Source organism: Hipposideros armiger, unplaced genomic scaffold (assembly GCF_001890085.2).
Source record: "Hipposideros armiger isolate ML-2016 unplaced genomic scaffold, ASM189008v1 scaffold_308, whole genome shotgun sequence".
Classification (NCBI taxonomy): Eukaryota; Metazoa; Chordata; class Mammalia; order Chiroptera; family Hipposideridae; genus Hipposideros; species Hipposideros armiger.
Genome location: NW_017731658.1, coordinates 827,645 through 853,162, shown reverse-complemented (window position 1 = coordinate 853,162; position 25,518 = coordinate 827,645). Strand labels below are relative to the sequence as shown.

General features: G+C 35.1%; 1 protein-coding gene and 1 pseudogene across 15 annotated transcripts in view; one reads left to right on the top strand and one right to left on the bottom strand.

Moving 5' to 3' along the window:
• ROBO2 (roundabout guidance receptor 2) overlaps positions 1 to 25,518 on the bottom strand; it is a 1,367,338-nt gene that overhangs the window by 533,400 nt on the left and 808,420 nt on the right. The gene's annotated exons all lie outside the window — the stretch shown is intronic.
• On the top strand, positions 11,788 to 12,140 carry LOC109391951 (60S ribosomal protein L34 pseudogene; annotated as a pseudogene).

The following is a 25,518-nucleotide window of genomic DNA, read 5'->3' as shown; positions in this document are numbered from 1 at the left end:
AATTCTACAAGTATTAAATTTATTTGATGGAAATAAGCAAGGAAATGCACAAGTTTTTTTTTTATCATAGCATGTTCATTTTTCTATTCTTCTCTCTTTTTTTATTAGTTTCAGGTGTACAACACAACATAATAGTTACACCACTCACAAAGTGATAACCCCCCTCCTCCCAATCTATAACCCCTCTGATATTGTAGATGGCAGGGGTGTAGGGATGGGGGAGAAGGTAAAGGGATTAGGAAGTACAAATTAGTAACCACAATATAGCCATGGGGATACAAAATACAGTTTGGGGAACATAATCAATAATATTGTAAAGATTTTGCAGGGGGTCAGATGGGCACATGTCTTATTTGGGAGACTCATTCATGGACGGTGTAGATGCCTGACCACTGCACTGTAACCTGAAGCTGAAGCTGAGTAATATGGAATGTCAACTATAATTAAATATATGCATATACAGAGGGTGCCAAATACACATTTTAAGAAAGGGAAAACTGTATTAAAATTGTAACACTCAACATATACCAATAACAAAAGACGAATACAAATCACTTTTGACTTCTGCAGTTACAAGAGGTACTCAAAGTGGTTACCATCAGCGTAGTTTTAATCCAGTTTTCCTTTCTTAAAATGTATGCACATTTTTTGGCCAGATAGATAGATAGATAGATAGATAGATAGATAGATAGTCACAGGATGTGGAGTACAGCATAGGGAATAGTCAATAGACTTATTATAGCATGTTCTTTATAGCTCATCTATTCATATACAATCCTGAAAAATTAGAAATAACTTAAATATACAGAGATAAAGAATAAGAAAGTTACCATGCAAAATGGAATGAAATGGGCACCATTAAACAACATGGTGAAGAGAATATGATGAGAAAATATTTATGAGATACAAATGAGCAAGAAGACACAGGCTGCAATGGTAATATGGAAAAATGCAAAGCACATGTGCAAATACAAATATGCAAAAAGTACAGTCATCCACAGACCATGAATAGTGAACTTCTGGGAAATTTTATTTTTGTAGTTTTACATTCATATATTTTTCAACTTTTTGTACTGAGCATGTAAACACTGAGACTAGGAGCTCCACGAGGCCAAAACATTTTTCTGGCACTGACATCCTTAACACGTTAGGCGTTCTATAATTGTTTGCTTAAATGAACGAAAAGCACATATAATTTCTGAAACATTTCTGATTTTACAACTCATAAATGAATCAATTTTGTATAACTATACCATTAGTGGTACAAGTATCGTAGCAAACTTATAAAGTTAGAATCATCATCCAAATTAATACGTGAAAAAAATCTAAGACTCAGAAGTTAAATCATTGGCCTCAGAGTAATACGTGAAAAAATCTAAGACTCAGAAGTTAAATCATTGGCCTCAGAACTAATAGGTAATCTATGGTGAGTGATCTATAACGAGGATGGAAAGAAAGGACCTCTGTTCCCACATCACCTTAGCCTCTCACCTAACTACACAACCTCAACTGAATGGTGTTCTGCTGGCTAGAAACTCATGATCATATATAAATAGTCATACATATATAGTCATATATATTTAGTCAAACATATCTATGAATATATATATATATATATATATATATTATATAATATATATATATTTAATTCACTTGCTTCGACAAGTTAAAACCTTAGTCTTAACTGATGACACAATTTAAGAAGGAGCACCATCCTAAACTTCCTTTTAATTCATTTCTTAAGACAGATAAAATGTCAACTTTTTGTTGAGGCATTATTTTAGAAACAATTCCATATTAAATTTATTAGCAGATAAGACATATCTAATAGATATTTAATTGACTTACCCACTCAATGAAAATCTTCTTTTCCTAAATGCAGTTTTTCAAAAACTTAGGGCCAACCTTAAATCAAGCTTGTAATAGTCTTCTTGTAAAGAGTATCTCTGTCAATATAACAGAATTTTAGAATTCATGATGAAGGATAAGTTGTAATGAAAGACATGGCAGTGATTGTAAAGAGCACAAGAAAATGTCCAGGATGCTGAAGAATAAGAGAAAGTGCAGACACTGAGATATAAGAGAAACAAGGACAACTGTGCATTCGAGATTGTACCAGAAATGACAAGTGATGAAATGAAATGGGTTTTATGCGTAAGACGTAGTACTAGATTATTGTACTTGAAACAAAGAGGAGGTCTATGAGGACCTTCTAACGCAAGAAATTCTAGAGATGCTTGCAGATATTATGGTAGGAAGACTGTGGGGGAGGCAGGGCTTACTTTAGGTTAAAATTTCTGCATATTATTAATTAAGAAAAGTAAATTTCCAAATCAAATACACAGGAAACATAGTCCACAAAGATTTCAACATCTTACACAAGGAAAAAAAAAATGACTGTGCATCCATATTTCATCTTTTTCTCAATCATATAACTTGAAAACGTTGACAGAATCCCCTTGAGCACTTGCGTTGAAAGCCTGACATTAAACTACTAGAGAACATACGAATGAAAAGTGCTGAATAATTTATCACTAACTGGTGATTGTGGACAGAAATGTCTAAAACAAACTGATATAGACTTAATGATCTAGAAGAAAACAACTAAAACTATGAACGGGAAATACCAAACCACAAGGGATAATGTTTTTAATCCAGTGTTTGCTACTGCATTTCTCTTACATAAATTGGAATCTGTAAATCTGATTTGTGAATTTTAAGTAGGCCAATTACAGATCAAACAGATGATTACTTCATTGCTTCTATAATAACACTGCAAGGTAACCAATTCAAACATATTTAATGGCCGTATATTTTCTTTTAAATCATCTTCTGAATACATTTTGGAAATGGACTGTGACAATGGTTTGAAGCTTTATTCCTCTCTTCAGCTACAAGTCATCACAATTCTGACTATAATGAGGTTACTCTGCATCTGTCTGTCACAAATAACCTAGTAACAACTAAATGGATTGCCATCAATCTTTCAATTAGAATGTGTAACTTTATTAGCACAATATTTTTTGAACCGATTGTATTACTTTGAAAAAGGGCTTTCATTTACTTTGTCATTTAGGGTCAAATGTGTGCTATCACTGGGACCTAAATAAAAAATAATAACCTGCTTTGAATATGTAGCCTATCGTCTTTGCTGGCATGTTTTCCTTTAATTATAAAAGCCAAACAACTAGCAGTACTTCAGATCAAAATGAACTAAATGTAAGTAAATTTTTATGACAATTCTATAGATTTCATTCTATGATGTCAAATTCCTAATGGTTGCAAGCTGTAAAATCTTAGCTGTTAAGCAATTCACACATCAGGAAAACTTCATAAAAAGTATTATACACTAAATAAATGGGATATACTTTATTCAGAAAAAGATTACAGTTATGATGAAGGAAACTTTTTCTATATCCAAACCATTTTTTTTCATATTTCCTTGAAATGAAAAGTTTAGATTTATTCATATAACACATTTGATCAAGCATAATGACATAGTCACCCAACTGCAACTTGAATGGTATCTGTGTTCTTTCACTTGTCAATCTTTTCTTTGTTAATTAGAGAACAGTAGTGAATGTCTATCAGTAAAACAAGTGACAGAGACCGAGAGCCCCAATTCAGCAGAATTATTATTAACCTATTAAAACAATAGCACCACATCTGAATGAAATTCAAAGTAATTAGTGAAACCAACACAAACATACCACCCAAGTGCAGGTTGAAATTTGTAATAATTTATACTTCAAAGGCACATCTATTCCTTCAACATAATCACCTGGATCTACCTAAAGCACTCTGAAAGACAGAAATCCAGAAAAATGCATGTGGTCATGATTGTGACATTGTGCAGACAGACCACAGCTGTTATAGTTAATATGGTTTTCCCACTAAGCGTGGATATCTGGCCTCAATGTTAATATACTTCCAGGTTTCCTAACAAATAAAGGTTGTATCTAACCACTACCTGGAAAATGAGCAAAAGCAGAAACCTGTCCTTATTTAAACTAAATATTCAAAAAGTGTCTGGATTCTCCCCAGTTAATTATTCCTGTATCATAAGGGTGTAATCTTATTATATAAGTTTAATATTTGCAATAATTAAAAGGCTGATATCCTGTATGGCAGAAAGAGATAACGAAAGATGAAAGAAAGGGAAAAAGGAAGAAAAGAGAGGGAGAAAGGGCAAATAAAGGAAAATAAGGAGAAAAGGTGAAGAAAGGGAGGGAAACAGAAAAGGTTAAGTTGTAAAGGGCAGCTGTAAACAGTTACAATGGATACTCAATTTGCTGCTTTTAATTGGAAGTGATGTAAGCTGGGTGCACACTTATTTTATGACTAAATATGGCACAAAAAGAAAGGTAACTGCACCTCTATTCCCAAAGTCAGTATTCCTTTCACCAAAAGTGAACACAAGAAGCTAGCAACCACCTCCAGTTTCTTCTATTTAGAGTTTATTTTGCACAATAATCCACTCCTGCAACTCCGTTACATCATAGAACAGTGATTCCATTGTGTCCTGTCCATTTTCAGAGGTTCCTAAACATATTCACATTGCCTCCTGGATACAGCAAAACCCTCTGCCTGGCATTTGTGGTTTCTGTTAACTTGGCTGCACCTGATCTCGGCTCTCATAAATCAATATTATAAACCCCACTTCTGCAGGGCTGGTCTGCTTATCGCCCTTCAAAAACCACTGTTAGTCCTGTCTCCAAGTTTCTGCCTTCACAATGTTCTTCCCTTCTGATAGGCCCCATTTGCCTTTCTTCAATATTTTAAGTTTTGTTGAGTTAAGAAAACATCTCTCCAACAAGGAAGGCTTCAACTTTTCAAGCCCATAGTTCACATTTAGCTCAGGCCTCCCTAGTATGAAAATGTTTTTAACCATTTGAACTCTGGGGATTCAAGAAAGGAGGGAATAAACAACCTCTGCTTTTATCTGACTTGGATTCTAGACACTGAGTTTTCCAATAAGGTTTTGTTTCAATTAAGTTATTATTTTTTTTGAAGAGTTTTATTGGGGAATTGGGGATGGGAACAGCACTGGGGAATTGGGAGAAGGAGAACAGACAAGTTGCTGTCCTTTTGTTTTTCAGTTTACTTGTGGAGGACGTTGCGTCACTGGCCCAAGTAGGCACCATCATTGTGCTCTTCCCGGGCGAGGCAGATCAGTCGCCAGCTTCTGGACGGCCGCTCACAGCGGCTGCTGGCCGCTCATGCGGGCTGCAGGCTACACACGGTAGCCCATGGCAACCCACTGCAGCAGGGGCTGCAGCCTACGATGTCGCTGGTGGCTCAGGGCAGCCCAACTCCAGATTGGGCTGTTGTTCAGCATCTTATCTGTAGAGGACAGTATCACTGGCCCTCATATTTGGGATCCGAACCTGGGCCCTCTGGCCTCCGAAGCCAGCTCTTAACCATTGCTCCACTCAGTCGGCCCTCAATTAAGTATTTTCTTAAAAATACACACACACACACACACACACACACACACACACACGTATTTATATATGTATTAAAGCTTTCTATCTTGTCTACTGTTTAACTGTTTAGAATTGTCAACCATTTCATATGTGCCTAATTCTTCCAATTAGTATATAAACAGTCAAAACGCAATGACAACACCTTAATGCACAATTAAGCAATTCTAGTAATTCATTCATTCAATAAACAAACAAACAAAACACTTGCAAGTTTTTCTAATGATCAACCTCAAATATTGTCCAAATTCTCTAAATTCTTTTCACATGTTTTTGTAAAAGCAATAATCTAATAAATCATCTTGAATTATACAGCCAGAGAAGCAAAGCTTTTGATTCAGTGGAAAAGCGGCAGCAGACAAAACCTGCTTGGGAGATAGAGTCTTGGTTCCACGCATTTTTATCATCCTCTTTGGTGGAATTAGACAATATAGTGTAGAAGTAAGAATAAATTCACAGAGTATGTTAAATGTCTACCTTTATTTTTCTAAATACCTTTACTCCACATATGTTTATGGATATTAGCTGGTTAACTTTATTAAATTGTGAAAGTATTAAATTGTATATGCAGGGCTTATATCTTTATCAGCAAAGAGCTTTTCAGAGTTCAGACCCCAAACTAGCCTTTGTTATTACTGCTGATTCCTCTCAGTTCTACTGCTGTAATAACAAAGTAATATGGTTTTGATCTAACCATCCTTTACGGCCCGAGAAAAGAACTTCACAAGCGGTTCCCAGACTTACTAGGGAAGATTGTATGTTGGAAGCAGTGAAATAGCACATTGGCTCAAAGGCCAGTAGGCATGAGCTAGGCGAAAAAGGCAGGGTGTTCACTTTTAATTTTGAATCTATCAGACATGGCTTGTCAACATTATGTCAGTGGCCTGTCAGAATGAAAGAACATAAGACAAAACTGTTTTAATACTTCACTGCTGGCAATATTACCACAACAGCACATGTGGAATAGATCTGAGAAGGAAGCTCTGACTGAGGCATCATAGGTCTATTTTGTATGTTGTCATCACTTTAAAAAAGATATTTGACTGGACGTCAGCCTTTTGAGTGTTCATTCCAAGTTTAGTACTGCTGTAGCAATAATCTGAGTTTAAATTAACTAACTTTATGGATTTCTACATATTCTTTGACTACAAAAGCTAATGAAGAATTTACATGTTGCTATTTTATTACAAAAGGGACAGTGAGACTGAATAATAACCTCAACTCTTTGCCTAGGCAATGCTTACTCATTTACACATCTGTATGGATAACCATCAAATTTACATCTGCAGCCTTATGTGGCAAGAGGTACTAGTCTGAAATTTTAAAACAAACAAAAAGTGCCTATGTTTGTGACTGCAAGCAAATAGTCCACATTTGTACAGCTGGGAGCAGATTACAATTGAATGCCATTTGCTTTGTCCTCCCATATATAAACAAACACACATGAACACACACACGCACTGCAGCGTCATCAATGGTTATCTATTTCATTTACACCGAAAGAGCTATACCTCAATGAACCGAGATCCTAAACTCACAAAATCAGAATTGCTTGTTTTATCTCATACTCACAAAGAGATCAACCCTAAGAATTATTCCTAGTCAAATACTCTAGATATTGTTTTAAGGGGGGAAAAAAAACTACAGATCATTGAACAGACACATAGGAATTCAAAACTCCCCTCTAACTAGATACATGGCTTTGAGCAGGGTTTATGTCCAACCTGCCATTTAATTTTCTTATATAGAGAAGAAAATAATAAATCAAAAATCAATGACTTAAAGATGAAAGGATGTATGAAACATTTCCAGAATGTAATTAGTGTTCAACTTATGTCAAGCAAAGGCTGAATTTTTCACTGTGGAATACCATAGTATATTCAAGATGTTATAATATAAGGAGGACTTAAGCTTACAATTATTACCCCAAGAAGAAGTTAACTACTCAAGAAATTCCAAAAAATACAGAATATGAAATATAAGACAAATACCATATGATCTCACTTATATGTGGAATCTAAAGAACTGAATAAATGAGTGAACAAAGCAAATAGACTCATAGATATAGGGGGAAAAATGATGGTTGCTAGATGGGAGGGATGGAGGGAGAAGGTGAAGGGATTAGGAAGTGCAAATTAGCAGTCACAATATAGTCACGGGGATATGAAATACAGTATGGGGAATATAATCAATAATGTTGTAAAGATTATGTAGGGTGCCAGATGGATGCTGCATTTATCAGGGGATCACTTCATAGACTGTGTAGATGCCTGACTGATAAATAGTATACCTAGCTGAAGTTGAATAATATTGGATGTCAACTATAATCCTATATACATATATATATATATATATGTATATATATATATATATATATATAATGGAATGTGGAGTACAGCATAGGGAATATAGTCAATGGCATTGTAACAGCTATATACAATATCAGAGGGGTAGCAGATTGAGGGGGTTACCACTTTGTGAGCGGTGTAAATGTCTAACTATTACATTGCTTTGTACACCTGAAACTAATAAAATGAAATAAAAATAATTTCCAACAGAACATCATGGCTTAAACAAAACAAACAAAAGAAAAAGAGTTAACTGGAAAATACACCAGAACATCTCATTTCTCATTCCATTTCAACCAATGAATGACTTATGCATATATGGCTAAAGAGTGAAATTGATATTAGTCAAATTATTGTGTGGAAAGAATATCAAAAATTTGGGGCATAATTCAAAAACAGTAACAAAACCTGAACATATACTCATGTTAGCATGATAATATGAAACATCTGTAATGTTTCCCCTACTAATTTGCCCAAACACTGATTCATAAGAATTCTTTGGGGTGTCTAAGCATAAGGAATGTGCCAAACAATGCTGGCTATAGTTTCAATTGATCTCCATGTTTTCAACTGCCTGTTCAACTCTGTATGAAAATTACTCAATTGTTTTTCCTTAGGTATTTTTTTTTTAATCTGTATTCAGACTTAGCTGAGATGTATAACATTCTGAATGCAGAGGAGGGCAATATACCCAGCTAGCAAAGTTGGTTTTTTTTTAAAGCCATTTGCTGTCACTGTGATTCCATCTATGCCATTGAATCCTGTCTTTGTAATGGCTAGAAATCATAATTATACCATGCTTATTTTAAATTCATAGCAAAAGGCAAACTTCTCTTCCATACTTTATGTAAATACTCCACATTTAAAATTTTACTATCAGCTTTCAACTATCAGTATTAATATATCATCTGGTTTTTGAGAGTTAATTATAGTATGCATTAATCTAGATCAGGGGTATAATGTGATTTAATTTGAATCCCTCCAGCATACATTTCAGAAGATCTAAAATTTCCCAAATTCCCCCAGTGTCTACATTATTTTAGGTCATGGAAGTAAAGTTATTAAATCACTGTATAACATCACTGAGTTTTCCATATCTTCCCAAAGTTCCTTGCATATTTTTATAAGAAATGTATATGCTGAACCCTTTGGAATAAATGCCAATGCATGCTACAAGTTCAAATAATCATTCTCTCATCCACTTGTTAGCATAATTGTTCTTAAAAATAGAATTTGAATGCAGAAAACAAGGAGTGTTCTGGTCAAGATGGCAGAGTAGGTAAACACTGTGCTGACCTTCCCTCATGACCACATCAAAACTACAACAAAACTACAAACAAGCATCATTGAGAATCACCTGGAATCTTGCAAAAGCGAAGCCCTGCAACTAAGGACATGCAGAAGAAACCACCTTGAGACAGGTAGGAGGGGCAGAGGCACGGAATGAGTTGGTCCCTTTCCTGCATGTGGCCATTAAAATTGGGGAGGATAGCTAGGGTGCAGAGGTCCCTAGGAGGAGGGAAGCGTACCAACCCCTCCCCAGGCCAGGGTTCCAGTGCCAAAAATAGAAGTTCCCATAACTTCTGGTTGTGAAACCCAGGGGAGATTGTGACTGAGTGAGACAGAGGGCGGCTGCACTCCCAGGAACTCCTCAGACTGCAAGCGGACTTACTCACCAATGGAATCACTGGCTTTGAGCTCCAGCACTAGGACAGTAGCTGAAGAGGTGGCAGGAACATATGGTGGGGAACTGAGTGTCTGGCTTCGAGACAGGGGCTGGAGAGCGGCTTTTTTCTGAATGGAGAGGGGCTTTTTCCTGAATAGAGAGGTTTGTGGAGGCCATTGTTTCTGTGTTGATCCCTGTCCTTCTCAGCTTGCAGACATAGGTGGCCACCATATCTGAGTCTCCATGAAGCTGGCTGACACCATTCGTTCCCAAGTCCCTGGTGATTCGAGACCCTGCCCCATCCAACTTTCAGACACATCTAAGCCGCTTCCAGTGGCTTTTTCATACAAACTGCCTGCTTTGGCTTACGCTGCAGAATTTCCTAGGGTCTCTCAAAGGTTTGAAAAACCCAGACACACATCATCTGGCTTGAGTGTGTCCTGTACCTCTGGTTGAGCAGCCCAAAGCCTGGCATTAGCAATAGCTGGCCTTGGTTCACAGGTTGGCCTCAATTCACCTCTAAGCACAGCATAGGTGGCAGCCACCTGCTGATTACTTTGTGATCCTGCTGGGCAACCCCGGGTGGGGCATGGGCTGTGGCTGAACTTGACCTGCAACGGGTTCCCTCCCAGGTGTCCCTGGGGCTGGCACACCAAGTGGCCAGCTTTGAAATGAGATGGAGCCTCACCCAGCTGCCTCCCAGGATGACACACCCAAGGAACGGATCAGGCAGCACCAGAGCCTTGCTGAGGCAGATCCTGCTCTGTAGGGTCAGCCCCTGCACTACAACTCCTCCACTGTAGTCACAGCTAGTCCTCACAACCAATGAGCCTCAGGGTCAGTCCTTCCATTGATGTGCAAAGAGCAACCAAGGCTCAACTACAAGAGGAGGTCACACATAACCCACACAAGGGACACACCTGGAGTGCACAGCACAGGTGACCAGGAAGACTTTGCCACTGAGCCCAACAGTACACCTACTACATAAGGTCACTCTACTAAAACCAGAAGACATAGCAGTTTATCTAATGCATAGAACAAACAGGGAGGCAGACAAAATGGGAAGACAAAGAAACATGTCCCAAATAAAAGACAAGAACAAAACTCCAGAAAAATTACTAAACAAAGTGGAGACAAGTAATCTACCAGGTGCAGAGTTCCAAACACTGGTTATAAGGATGCTCAAAGATCTCAGGGAGAACTTCAACAAAGATATAGGAGACATAAAAATAGGGATAGAAAGCATAAAAAAGAACTAGTCAGAAATAAAGACGACAATAACAGAAATGAAGAACACATTACTGGGACTCATCAGTAGATTAGATGAAGCAGAGGAGCGAATCAGCAATTTAAAAGAAGGTAGCAGTAAACACCCATTCAGAACAGCAAAGAGAAAAAAAATATTCAAAAAATGAAGAGAGTTTAAGGAGCTTCAGGGACAACATCAAGCATACCAACATTTGCATCATAGGGGTACCTGAAGGGGAAGAGAGAGAGCAAGGAATGGAAAACCTATTTGAAGAAATATTAACTAAGAACATCCATAACCTGGCAAAGGAAATAGATATACAAGCCCAAGAAGCACAAAGAGTTCCAAACACGATGAAACCAAAGAGGCCCTCATCAAGATGCATCATAGTTAAAATGCAAAAAGTTAAAGACAATGAGAGAATCTTAAAAACAGCAAGAGAAAACCAGTTAGTTACCTACAAGGGAGCTCCCATAAAACTACCAGCTGATTTCTCAAAAGAAACATTGCAGGCCAGAAGGGTTTGGCAGGAAATGTTCCAAGTGATGAAAAGCAAGGACCTACACCTACAACAAAGATTACTCTACCCAGCAAAGCTATCATTTAGAATTGAAGGACAGATAAAGAGTTTCCCAGACAAGAAAAAGTTAAAGGAATTCATCACCACCAAACTTGTATTACAAGGAATCTTAGAGGACTTCTTTAAGATGAAAAATAAATAGATAAAATAAAAAATATGAATAATAAAATGGCAATAACTACATATCTATCAACAATTACTTTCAATAAAAATGGATTAAATGTTCCAATCAAAAGATAGGGGGGCTGATGAGTAAGTAAACAAGACCCTAACATATGGTGCCTAAGAGACTCACTGAAGATCAAAAGGCACACACAGACTAAAAATAAAGGGATGGAAAAAGATATTTCATGAAAATGGAAACAAATAAACAAGCAAAACCTGGGGTAGCAGTGTTTATACCAGACAAAATAGACTTTAAAACAAAAACTATAGGGGGACGGTGTATACAGGCATTTAGAATGGTCCAGCATTTGACATACCATAGGAGGCTCTCCTACAATACAGCTTCTAACAAAACTAGGCTGTTCCGAACCCCTGGTAATACAATTGTTTACCTTTTACTAAGAAGGTTGGAAAAGCATCAAAGTCTGCATGTGACGTGTGCCCAGGCTGACTCTGTGGAGTTTGTGCTTTGAGACCTAAAGGTCTAATGAGGTTGTCAAAAATGAAAAAACATGTCAGCAGGGCCTATGGTGGAGCCATGTGTGCTAAATGTGTCTGTGACAGGATCAAGCGTGCTTTCCTTATCGAGGAGCAGAAAATCATTGTGAAAGTGTTGAAGGCACAAGTACAGAGTCAGAAAGCTAAATAAAAAAATGAAGCATTTTTGAATAATAAACACAATTAAAAGGCAAAAAAAACCCACACACACACACAAAAAAAAAAACTATAACAAGAAACAAAGAAAGATCCAATAATCCCACTTCTGGGTATTTATCTGAAGAAACCCAACATGCTACTTTAGTGGGACATGCTCATCCATATGTTCATCAGAGTATTATTTACTATAGCCAAGATATGTAGAATATCTGGGTGTCCCTGAATGAATGAATGGATCAAGAAGAGGTGGTACATATATACAATAAAATATTACTCAGGCATAAAAAATAATGAAATCTTGCCATCTGTGACAACATGAACGGACCTGAGGGTACTGTGTTGAGTGTAGTAAGTCAAACAGTGAAAGACAAATGTCATATGATTTCATTTATAAGTGGATTCTAAAGAACAAAATAAGCAAATGAAACAGAAACAAACTTATAGATACAAAGAACATTTTGATGGTTGCCCGATGGGAGGAGGGTGAAAAAGGGGAATGGATTAAGAAGTGCAAACTGGTTGTTACACAGCAGTCTTGGGGATGATAGCATAAGGAATTTAGTCAATAACAACATTGCAATAACAACGTATGGTGTCAGATGGGTACTAGATCTATTGGGGTGATAGACAGGAGGGGCATTGGGGACAGGGTGAAAAAGGTCAAGGGATTAAGAAGTACAAATTGGTAGTTACAAAATAGTCATGAGGGTGTAAAGTGTAGAGAATATAATCAATAATATGGTAATTACTATGTGTAGTGTCAGGTGTACTAGACTAGTCAGGGGGATTACTTCATAAATTATAAAAGTGTCTAACCACTATGCTGTACACCTGAAACTAATATAAAATAATATTGAATGTCAACTCTAATTGAAAAATTTTAAAAAGGGGAAAAAGATAAAGAAGAATAAGAGTTTTAAATCTCCATGTATAAAACAAATAAGTCTTGGAGATGTAAATATACAGCATAGGGAATACAGTCAATAATATTGTGATAATATGGTACGGTGTCAGATGGTTGCTGACTTATCATGGTGATCACTTCTGTAGCATAGGGAATATAATCAATAATATGGTAATAGCTATGTATAGTGCCAAGTGGGTATTGTTGAATAACTGTGACATAAATCTGAAACTAATATAATATTGTATGTTAGCTATATTTTAACACAAATCATTAAATTAAGTAAATAAATGCAGAAGACAAGCTTGTTAATGATGCAGTGTACTAATCCAATAATATAAAATGTGTGTATAAAGAAGTGAAAAATATCATTATTCTAAAAGAATTTATGGGGGAAAAAAACAAAAACAGTCCAGGATAAAAGTCATTCCAAATAACTGATCCAAATGCTTACAAGGGCGATGTAGAAGGCAGCATTATTAAAACTGTGCTTCCGAGCGTCGTTTTGCATTATTACATTTTAGTACATGAAAGTGGCCAATGTTAATGTCCTTGCATGAAAAATCAGTACATGTCAATATGAATTCTGTAAAACCATATGTCTTAGTCTGTTGGCACAGAAACATCTAAGAATGGATCGCTGTGTATTCTCTCCCTTACTATCTCTGTTCCAACAAACGCACACATTAAAATAACATACTTCCCATTATAAGAGCTCTTTATGGTTTATAAGGCACTTTCACATGCATTCCTTGGCTTAATTCCTCATTCTCACTGTGAGGTAACAGATGAAAGCACCTGGCAAGCTAATATACAAGTGCTCCTTTACCCAAAGAAACTTTGACACACAACACATATTAATAAATACTTTCATCTAAATAGACTTATTTCAATAGTCACAAGAGTTTTAGGTAATAGACTGTTCCAAATGATCTTTACTCCAAAATAACGTGTATCATTTTTCCATTGTTGTTTGCTTGTTTTATATGGAATTATCTATTGAGTGGCTCCTGGCAACTTATATACAGCTCGCATGCCAGAAATTACAACTGAAAAAATGTATTGTTGTTTTGGAGAGAAGTGGTGTACAATAATAGGGAAAGGCAAACTTAGGCATTTAACTGTTAATAAAATATGGAACACACAGTGAGCACGCCCAATTTTAAAAACACAGCGTAATATATCTGAAAAAGCATTAAGTGGTGGGCATCCTATTTAAAGACTTAAAGCAAATAGCAGATGTGGAATGTTCTGATATTTTGAAGGGTCGGCCTGTAAGGAAAATATTATAATGGCTTCTTTGTGACTGCTCAAAACAATTCTTCAAATCAAATTCACATTTCCTAATATGACCTACCTCATTTTTAAATTGTATCTTAACTGAACGTGCATGACAATTTTTCCAACCCACACATTTAGATTTCAGAGAGAACACAGAAACTATTATAGGATTCATCCAAGAACTTTTCAAGCAAACTCAGAGGTGTCTAAGGAGACGTGGGTTAATTAAATGGTAAAGTCAACCACTGAAGGGTTTCTCCGGAATTACAGAAGAAACCTCATTTAATTTTAACATAAATCAGGAAGTCTTTCGCAATAAAAAAATGACCTATCATAAACCGTAATATTGCTAAGTTATCTCACAATGTGAAAAGCTGGACATTCCAAACAGCTTTTCAATTTTATGTCATATAGCTCTGGTGTGGATTTAGTGAATAAATGTAAACTGTAACATCAATGAGCTTAGTCTTTGTTATGAACAAAGATAACATTTCTGTTCTTATCAGTTTGGAGATTCAAGAGGATGTGCGAAAATGAGCCCTTTGAAGAAACAGAGTCATTTTCGGCTTCACAAGTATTTTTCTGACAGCACACATAAATATTAAATGTAGGATCACTGTAAAGTAGGCCATTAGGCACATGGGATATAAAGATATAAGGATAATCACATGAAATATTTACAAATGAAAATAAAGCCAAAATAAAAGTTAAACTTTATTATCTGTCATGTTCTATTAATTTTTCAACAAGTGTGGCCATTTTTAAGATACAAACACACTTTAAAACAAACTGCTAAACTGAATCATATTTGTTTGAAAACTAATCATAAGATTATTCTTAAACTTTATGTAGACGTTTGAAATAGAGATGTTAAGAAGACTGTATTAGAATAAATTTTAGTCAAATGGACACAGGAGAAGAATACATTTCCATGTCAGATATGCATTTGCTCCAAGCTTTATTATTAGAATTCATTTAGGGTAAAGGAACCATGCAACAGCAACAATAAACAGAAGAAAGGTTTTTACAAGTCCTATTTGAAATCTTATTTATAATTAAAAAGAACTAGAATAGTTGGTATTTGAGTTGGGGTTTTATTTTGGTAATTTCATAACTTTAGTACACCAAACACTTAAGACCATTATTTTAATTCATTATTTTTTAAACAGTGCATTTTGACACAAGTAATCATTTTACACGTAATATTGTTTCCAAAGTATTTTCATATACCTATTTCATCAATTTGAAAATGAGATTGTTATAAAGATATTATAAAAACACCAGAAAATCAACGAAACATATTTAAAGTACAAATCGATTCTCATTCCCAGCTTCAAACAATGTAAACCATTGGATGCTTTAGGTATTCAAGTATGTGGAACTCCTAATTTTTGCAACTTCTGTGTTATTAATTCTGAACAAAATATGTCCAATATCTAGCTGTGTGATCACACAGGTATCTGAGCATGTTATTATTCAAGCAAATGTGTTATGAGTCCTCAGATGATGGACTACACTGAGGCCAGATGTCAGAGGTGCTGAAACTGATAATCCATCAGTAATTTTCTATCTGTCGCAATAGCTCTGACCCATTGAACTAAATAAATATGTTTAATCACTGACTGGTCAACTTATCAAATGCTGCCCTGGGCTAAGGGGAAAGACTTGTCAAATGTAGAACAGATAAAGCAAGAACCACAGCCATAGGCAGAAAAGTAACTGCATCTTTTATCTCTATCCCTTACCATCTCCTTTTGAGAAAACAGACTTAAGTGGAAATCATATTACGAAAGCAATTTTTAGGCTAAGAAATTATTGACAAATATTTTCTTAAAATTTTACTGCATTTCTTCTATTATTTCCTATATAAGCCAGTCTCTTCATATGTTTTAATTTGAATGCAGTTATATAAAGACATCCCAAGGTCAATGACAGGTAACACACTGAACTCCAATAACGGGGAAAGAGTCAAGGAAACACTGCATCACGGGGTTATCAGGCCATTTGGCAATAGTGATTTGTGAATAAGGCCACTCAATCCCTAAGATAAAGCTCTCCTTTGAGAAGAGAAATACCCTTCAGCGTTCCAGTAAGCTAAGGGATTCAAAATTGCTGAATATGAACAGTTAGGCGACAAGCTCATTCCATACAAACATTAATCATAGTTAATGAGATAAAAGCTTTAGTAATGTGTGACACTGGGTAAGTGATAGATCAGCCATCCTTCCATTGAATGTGCCAACAGCTATGTGATTATAAGGCCAGTCACCATCACTGTCCAGAATGGAGCACCCTGAGAAGATTAGATGTACTGCACTGACCACAAACAGTAGTGATTTCTCCAGCAGGATCATGGAGGTGCATACAGAGCATCCTCAGGATTAAGTTCTCTATGTCTGACTTGGCCACTGCCGTGCACTGGCAGCCATAACAGAAAACTCTTGAACTTGTGCATTCACACTTGTTTAATCCTGATTCTACACGCTGACTCAGCCTGTGGGGTTAAGAAGATGAATGAGAGGGTCCAGGGCCATGAAGAGGTCAGGGTCATGATGTCGCTAGATCTCATTAACTACATCACTCAAGACACCAGTCAATCCAGAGGTCACTCGACTGAGGACTCTGGTAGAGGTAAAGGGAAGCTACTTGGAGGAAATAAACTGATTTTTCTTAGAAATGACCTCACATAAAAACAAAACTAGTCGACGCCTGCTTTCTAATCCCAAATACATCTATTTCTGAAAATAAATAGTTTTAAGAGATAAAGATTAAAAACTACTTCTAAACGCTAAGTAAAAAATAGACATTTTTTTTGTTTAAAAAACAACAACAAAAAAAGATAGTTATTTTTAAAGAGTCCATAAAAGTCTAGTTAGTCCATGAATGAACAAATTACATGGATTTTACCATGTAAAATTTGGCCTATTGTATATGTTAGTTGGTTTAAAAAGGTGGAAGACAGGCTACTATTCACAAAGGTATCACTACAATTAGAAAGCTGAAAGACAACTTTTTAGGGACAGAAAAGTTAATGATGGTAACGTTTTACAGAGATGTTATAAAGTATTTGACAGTAAGACTACTATATGAAAACTTTCAAGAAACCACAATGTTAGAAGGGGGAAGGACTTATTAATCATGTTTGTAACTTAGGTTATTTCTATTTCCTGAGTACATTTTACAAGCCGTTGTTATGAGATTTCTAAATATTATCTCAAGAAGTAAAAAACTGCATTAGCACTTACCCAATTTGATCAAATTAGAGAGCTATTTATTTACATGTATAACATTTTATCTTTTATTTTATTGAACTAGTAAACAAACTGAATCCATTTCAGACTATTATTAAAGCGATAGTGCTGACATTTAAAAACTACACGGTAGAAGTGACAATAAACTCTTCTATAGTTTTCAATATTTCTAAAATAAGAATATATAACATATAACCAGAAAAATGTATAAAAATAAAAGACAAAATAAAGAAAAGCAAAATAAACAAAAAGACATACACAGTTGAAAGGCCTTTATAGTAGTTTGGATACATGAGTCCAAAGAAAAGTGAAATGTGATGTTGGTCTACTGTATGACTGCTTATATGTATAATTATAAAATTCGGGTGAAAATATTTGGGTAAATAGCCAACATGCATTTTACCTAGTAAAATACTTTGCACACTAAGTGTAAGTCAAATATGTCAAAAATTAGCTTCTTTGCTCCATGCATCTTTTTAGAAAAACAAAAGAAGATTCAATTTACATACTAAAATTCATATTTGTTTACATTAATCTTCAAGAAGCCAGAAATACTGATCCAGAAGGCACATAGTTGAAACAAACAAACAAGCAAACAAAAAATTTACCTTAGATCGGAATGGCTGATTGAAAAAGAAAAATGACTTACTTACATGGTGACAAGGTAACTAGGGATGGTATAGACATTCCTCAAAAGACATAGAAGATTAAGGAAAAAATGTCATTTTACCAGCAATATTATCAATTATTCCTTGTTAACCAGTATTGACACAAAGAAATGGTTAAAAAAAGAAAACATATGTATATTATCTGGGATAAGAAAAAAGTCTTTCCACAGACTGGGGGAAAAGGACAGTTAAACAGGCTGCTGCTTAATTTACTTGATATCCAAGTTTGGGTGAAAATATTTTTGAGTGAAAAATATTTCAGTTTTTGGAAGTCAAATGTAAATATAGTGGGACTATCTTTTTTCCAATGAACTCTTCCCACTAATCTCACACTGACCCTCTCTTTCAACTCAGTTAAATTTCCACTTTTCTGGAGGACAAATGAGCTAGTCCTCCTTAAATTCAAGAAAACAGGTCCACAAAGGTTAAAAGATTTCTCAAAAATCACAGAACCAGTTCAACAGTAGAAAAGGGACACTGGTCCTTTCTGGGAAAAGAAATTCCCAGAATTATCTTTCCCTTCATTGCTGTCTGATGAAACTGGCTTCCTCATTCGTCATCTCAAGCCTGCCTCTTATCAGCTGGGGGCTTTAAGTCCATTCACTTCTCACAGCCTCAGTTTCTACTTCTGAACAACAAGGGGACTGATGATCTCTAAGGTTCTTCCAACCTGCCAGCTTCTATGCACACGGTCTTACAATGACCTGATTCACCCGAAGGTTGCTGCTTTTTCTTTTTTTTTTTTTTCCTGATTTAATCCTACATTCATTTCTTATGAGAAAGCTTCCATTAATGCCCCTGTAATTAACATCAAACCCAAATGGAGTGAATGGGAGATTTTCTTATGCACAGGATAAGGACCCTTAAATAAGAATGAATAATGATAATATTTCCCAGAAGACAACGATGGCAGCCCTCAAGTATGATTAACTAGACCACTCCTTGTCTCTCTATCTTCACAGAAATAGAACAGTTCATTTGCATGTCATCTGATATAAAGAGAGATTCTAGCATATAATGGGTTATTACCATTGGGTACTTCATTAGGAAAGCTTTTCCTTATGATGTGACAGAAAAGAAAAAGACAAAGTAAAGTGAGATTCTTACATCTCTATTAATGACATACACATTTGAAAATTAGATTCTATCAGCTTATCCATCAACCCAAAAGAACCAAACAAGTACTTAGGAAGGATTTTGCAAGTTGACCCCTTTCTAGGTAGTCCTATTTAACAACAGGCTTTTGAGAGAAGCAGCTTTTAAAAGAAAATCCCATATGAATATTAAACACAGCATTTTCTCCTTCTTTTAAGAATATTCAAAGCAGATCCAGGAAGAAAACAAAAATAAATCAGTCTTTCCATCAAGCTGCACTTGAATATGACCATGTGGGTCCTGGGGAATTCTAGCTTATAAATGGGGGGTTGGACTACAAAATGCAATTAAATTAATTGCTTATGATCTCAAAGGATTTTGAAATGAGATGTGTAAGACACGTATATACACAAATGGGATTCTCCCAAGGACTTTTCATGAAACATGATAATACTAAACTTAAGAAAATCATTTTCTATTTATGCAATTCTCTGTTAGTAGGAAAGTGATGAGAATTATTTTGCATCTGAATAAGTCACCAGTACCAAGTTTTGTTATCTTATTTCATTAAGCATGGAGACTGATTTTTCCTTTGAGGGAAAATATAAGGCAAGGTTATACCAAAACATACAGCTGTATACAATTTCTTAGGTTCTGTTCTGACCACATCATCATATTGGTTTTGGACTGTCTATAATTCCTTAATATTGCAAAAAAGAACACATATACCATAATTATTGTTTGGCATGCTGACACAAAAATCTTCAACTTCTAACCATTGGTCCTTTTCTTTCCACTAAGGTCACGTAGAACACATATATTCTGTCTTTGGCATGACAGTTCTTGACAGGCTTAGGAAGAACTACTGGACCTACTGATAGCTTCAATTGCTCCTTGCTGAATAATCCCAATTCCTTCCACTTTTCCTACTTGTGACAATCTTAAATCTTTAATCTTTCTCTTCTAATGGTATTCCAGTACAATGATGCAATGAAATGGATACTTAGAAATGTTTATATTCCACACATAGATTTATCGGCAAATAATCAACCTGGATTAAATTTTAATTTAAACGATTAATGCAGTTTAGAGTAAGATAATTTTGGCAGCTATATAGTGAACTCTATTCATTAGGTCATGTACTGGGGACTCCAACTTTAATCCATGAACAATCACACCCTCTTACTTTAACCTTCCCTTCCCTTAAAAAAAAAAAAAAGCTTACCATTCAACTCAAAAAACAATTATGGAGCAAAAATCACAAACATAAATTCACAGAACTGTATGTACAATGCACCACCAGTGGAAGTTATGAATTTCAAATGGTGAATTTGTGAATCTGAGTAAGTGAATTTTAAACAGATTATGTATGTTAATAAAAATATGAATTCATCAATGTTTAAGCAAAACACTTAAATATTCAAAAGTTATAAAAAAGACATTTTTTTTTAAAAAGACATTGTTCAGTTCCTAATAAGACAGTTTAATTTATATTTTATAATGTCTACTTAAGATAGTTGGACAGCTCATTTGTTTTAACTTTTTTAATTTTTAAATAATTATAGATTCTCAGGAAGTTGTAAAGATTATGGAGATGTCCTGTGTACCTTTTACTCAGTTTCCCCTCAATGGTTAAATCTTACACAACTATTTTATCACTACAAAGTTCATACCTTTGCTCTCTCTTCCTAGTCACACCCATACCTCTCTCTCCAAGCATCCCTAGCACTTAGCAACCACTAATCTGTTTTCCATCATGGTAAGTTTGTCATTTTGAGAAGATTATATAAATGGAGTCATACAGTATGTGGCCATTTGAAATAGTTTTTCTCACTCAGCATAAAGCCTTCAAGATCCATTCAAGTCATTGTGTGTGTCAATAATTCATTCTTTTTTATTGCTGAGTAGTATTCCATGGTATGGATAATCATGGTTTAACTATTCATCAAATGAGGGACATTTTAGTTGCTGTTTCTTTTGTTGTTGTTGTTGTTGTTGTTGTTGTTTTGCTGTTACAAATAAATCTGCTACTAAAAGTTATATACAGAGTTTTGTGCAGATATAACTTATCATTTCTCTGAGATAAGTCCCAGGAATAAAAGTACATATTAAGTGTATATTTAGTGTTTTAAGAAACTGTCAAATTATTTCCCAGAAAGGCTGTACAATTTTCCATTCCCATCAGTAATACCTGAGACGTCCAGTTTCTCCATATCCTCATCAGCATTTGGTAATTTTTAAAAATTTGTTGTTGTTGTTGTTGTTGTTGCTCTAAAGGTATATAGTGATAGCTCATCACAGTCTTAATGTGCATTCTCATAAGATGAGTGACATTTAACATCTCTTCATGTGTTTATTGGTCATCCATGTATCCTTTATGGCGACAGTCCCTTCATGTCTTGTGCCCATTTTCTAATTGGATCGTTTGTTTCACTTAACGCTGACTTTTCAGAGATCTTTATACATTCTAGACATGACTCTTGTCAGATATATGTTGTTTGCAAATACAGTCTCGTAGTATGTAGCTTGTCATTTGATCCTCTTAATGGTCTCTTTCAGAGAATAAAACTTTCTTATTTTAATGAAGTCACATTTATTTATTTTGTCTTCTTGGTTTGTGCTCTGGCATCATGTTTAACAACTCTTCATCAAGCCCTAAGCACCGAATATTGTGTCCTATCTTCTAAATTTTATGGTTTTATGCTTTACATTTATATCTGTGACCCATTTGAATACATTTTTGTATAATGAGTGAGGTCTAAGTTGACATTCATCTTTTTTTTTTTTTGCCTATGGATACCGAATTATTTCGGTATCATTGGTTGAAAGACTATCCTTCCTCTTTTAATTCATGTTTAAATTAAAAATAGACTTATTTCAAAGCCAAATTGATCAATATTAAGGAAACTACATACTGAACTAAGAAAGAAACTATCAAACTTAACAAATGTCTACAAATAGATATACCATAAAATAATGCAAGTAAATATATGAATAACTCTAAGAATTCTAGAAATTATTATGAAGGTATCATTGTTATTATTATACTCCTTTTTCTATAAAACTTAGTCAAGTTGTCTTTATATATTAAATGATAGATGACTTGTCTTATAAATTGGATTCTTAATCTCCAAGCTGCTTTGGCGTGGAAACATGTCAATAAGAACTGAAAGTGATGGATTTTTCTGATACTGATATTTGACAACTAGGAACTGTATAGAGAAAATCAAATTACTTGAATAAACTAATGAGCTCTCAAATGTCAATATATAACTAAATAAAAAAATAAAAAAGATTACTCTTTCTGTTATTTCTTTTCTTTAATATCCCATGAATCACAGAATTTTATCACCAAACAACAAAGCTTTAGACTTCCTCTAGTCCAGCATCCTGATTTTATATATATATATATATATATATATATATATATATATATATATATATAAGGATAATTATTTCTTCATAAAATACCTAAAACAAATGCAAATGATATATTTTAATTGTCAAATGATTTTGTTCATTTATTTAAGTGAGTCTATGAGGACTCAGCATAGTGGTTAAGAAAGCAGGTTCTAGAGAAAGACTGACTGGGTTCAAATCCTAACTCTTCTTGCTGTGTCAAAATTGCTAAGTTAACTCTTTGGGCCTCAAATATAATAAAGAGGAAATAATAGGGTTGTTTTGAGAATGGAATAAACTGTGAGTATAAAAAACTTAGACAGAAAGCCTGGCACTTAGTCAAAGCAGTGATCATTATTGCTAATTTTCTATCTAGAGAAATCATTTTACCTGTTCCAAAATTCCCTTGGCAGACTCAACCTCTTCTCCCTCTGAAATCTTACAACATGTCAGTTGTTCTCTGTCCTAGGACTTACCACATTTTTTCCATCTTGTTGAACACACTTTGCTGGCATGAGTCATGCCTTATTCTGTTTTTTTGTTTATAATTGAGGTTAAAAAAATAACATAAAATATACCACCTTAACTATTTTTAAGGGTATGGTTCAGCATTGTTAAGTATATTCACATTGTTGTACAACAGATCTCCAGACCTTTTTCATACTGCAAAACTGAAACTCTATACCCATTGAACGATTGTTGTTCTAAGTATCAACACCTAAGTTGAGTACTTAGCAGTAAGAAGGTACTATGCAAATACATAGCAAACTAAATGTATATCACCCATTGAACAACAAGTTTATTTCTTAAATTCCTCTGTTTCTTCAATTCTCCTTTGGAATGCCATCTCCTTTTTTTTTTCTATCAATTGAACTCATCAAATTAATTAAACCCTTACATTACTATATTTTAACTTGTAGTAGCTATCCTGCCCCTACACTTTCCCATGCCCCAATCTACCTCACACTGTGTTTGACATATCTCCTTTCATACCATATAATACGTACAGCTCCCAAATAAAAAAACAAAGACGGATGTCCTTAGATCTCCCAGAATAATAAGCAAGCTCCTTAGTTTGTTTAGTCATTACCAATTTCTGCCTCCCTACTTTAATTATCTCCCTCCACTCTTCTATTTACATACTCCATTTCAATGAATATACTAACGTTCCCCCAAACTAGCCAAACACATACTCAGGCCTTTGCTTTTATACTTCTCTCCAGTTTTCTGAGGTCACTTTTCATTCATATGCATCCAGAAGCATTTGGTGCCATTTCTTCTAACGTCTGTGGCATCATATCCTATCTGAAGGCCCTTACCCTACACCACTGCAGAAGGTGAGCTGTCTTTTGATGGGGCTGTCCAGGGTTCTCACCTATAGTGAGCATCACTGAGAGCATGACCTCTTAAGCTGTTTTTACTCCTAATAACAAGGAAACCCAATAAAGATGTTAAAATGATTTAAACAAAAACACAGAATGTCCTGATTCAATGTAACTAAGGAGAGAAACCAAGGAGGAACAAAAAAGGAGGAAAATGAGGCAGGTTTATATATATATATATATATATATATATATATATATATATATATAATGGTCTATATTAAATACAACTTATCTTTGGAAATAGTCACATTATGTTTCCACAAACACACACACACACACACACACACACACACACACACACACACACTGTAAAATTTGTCCTAAAAATTTTGGTACAGACTTAGATGTTAGATAACAACTTAAAAAAACTTAATGATTGCCTTTCTAAATACTAAGAAGTACTTGTCTAACAGGGAAATGGCTTGATGCTCAGAAAAAAATTACATAGGTAATAAAAAAAGAGAGCTTGTCTTCTTAGATGTTCATTTAAACTCAATTTCCAGACCCTACTCGGAATGCTACTCGGGGGTCAATGGCATTGGTGAATCAGGCTTCTCTTCCTGTCTATAACCCAGCCTGACAACCCTTTTTGCTGGCTTTCTGAGGACTAATTGTATAACAGGCTTAGCCCAAACAATGAATCAATGACTGCAGGCTATTTTGGAGTGGCAGATTTTCTGCAAAAACAAAAAAGCAAAACAACATAAACACACAAAAATCCTATTGGGAGTCACGAGGGTCTGGTCCTGTATACCTGTCACATCATGAACGCACCTGCTTCCCTTACAAGCTTTGCTGGACTTCTCTCCAAGGACCAGAGACACTAAAATATTGATGTCTGAGCAGCCCCAGAATGGCAGTGCTAGGGATCTTCAGAGAGTTTACAGAAATCACCCAAGCAGGGACCCAATATTGCTTTCCTAGATTATTTCTTATTAAACGTGTATCTTGTTGACAAAAATATATGAATATCTCTTAATTAAAAAATGGGCAGTTGGGAGTGTTTTGTTTTGTTTTCCCCTTTGAAAATCTCCTAAGAGGAAAAAATCAATTCCAATGGTATAGAGTGGAAAGAATGTGTCAATATTAAAACTGAACCTTATCCTTTAGCAGTTAAGCCACAGGATATTACAAACTTCTGTACAAAAGGAAATTTCCAGAGTTGAACAAAATGCCACCTACTTTTTTCACTTCCACACTCCCGTAAAGAGTTTACCATATATACTGACTCATGCATGAAAGAAGTACAGCCTCCTTGGTATAATTATAGAAACCTTGTGAGGGCTGCTTCAGAATTGAAAGATGTTTATTATAATTATCAGAAACAAATTCAATCTAAAAGAAGGGAAACGGGAGACCCATCCTTCTGTTAAAACAGAAAACTGGA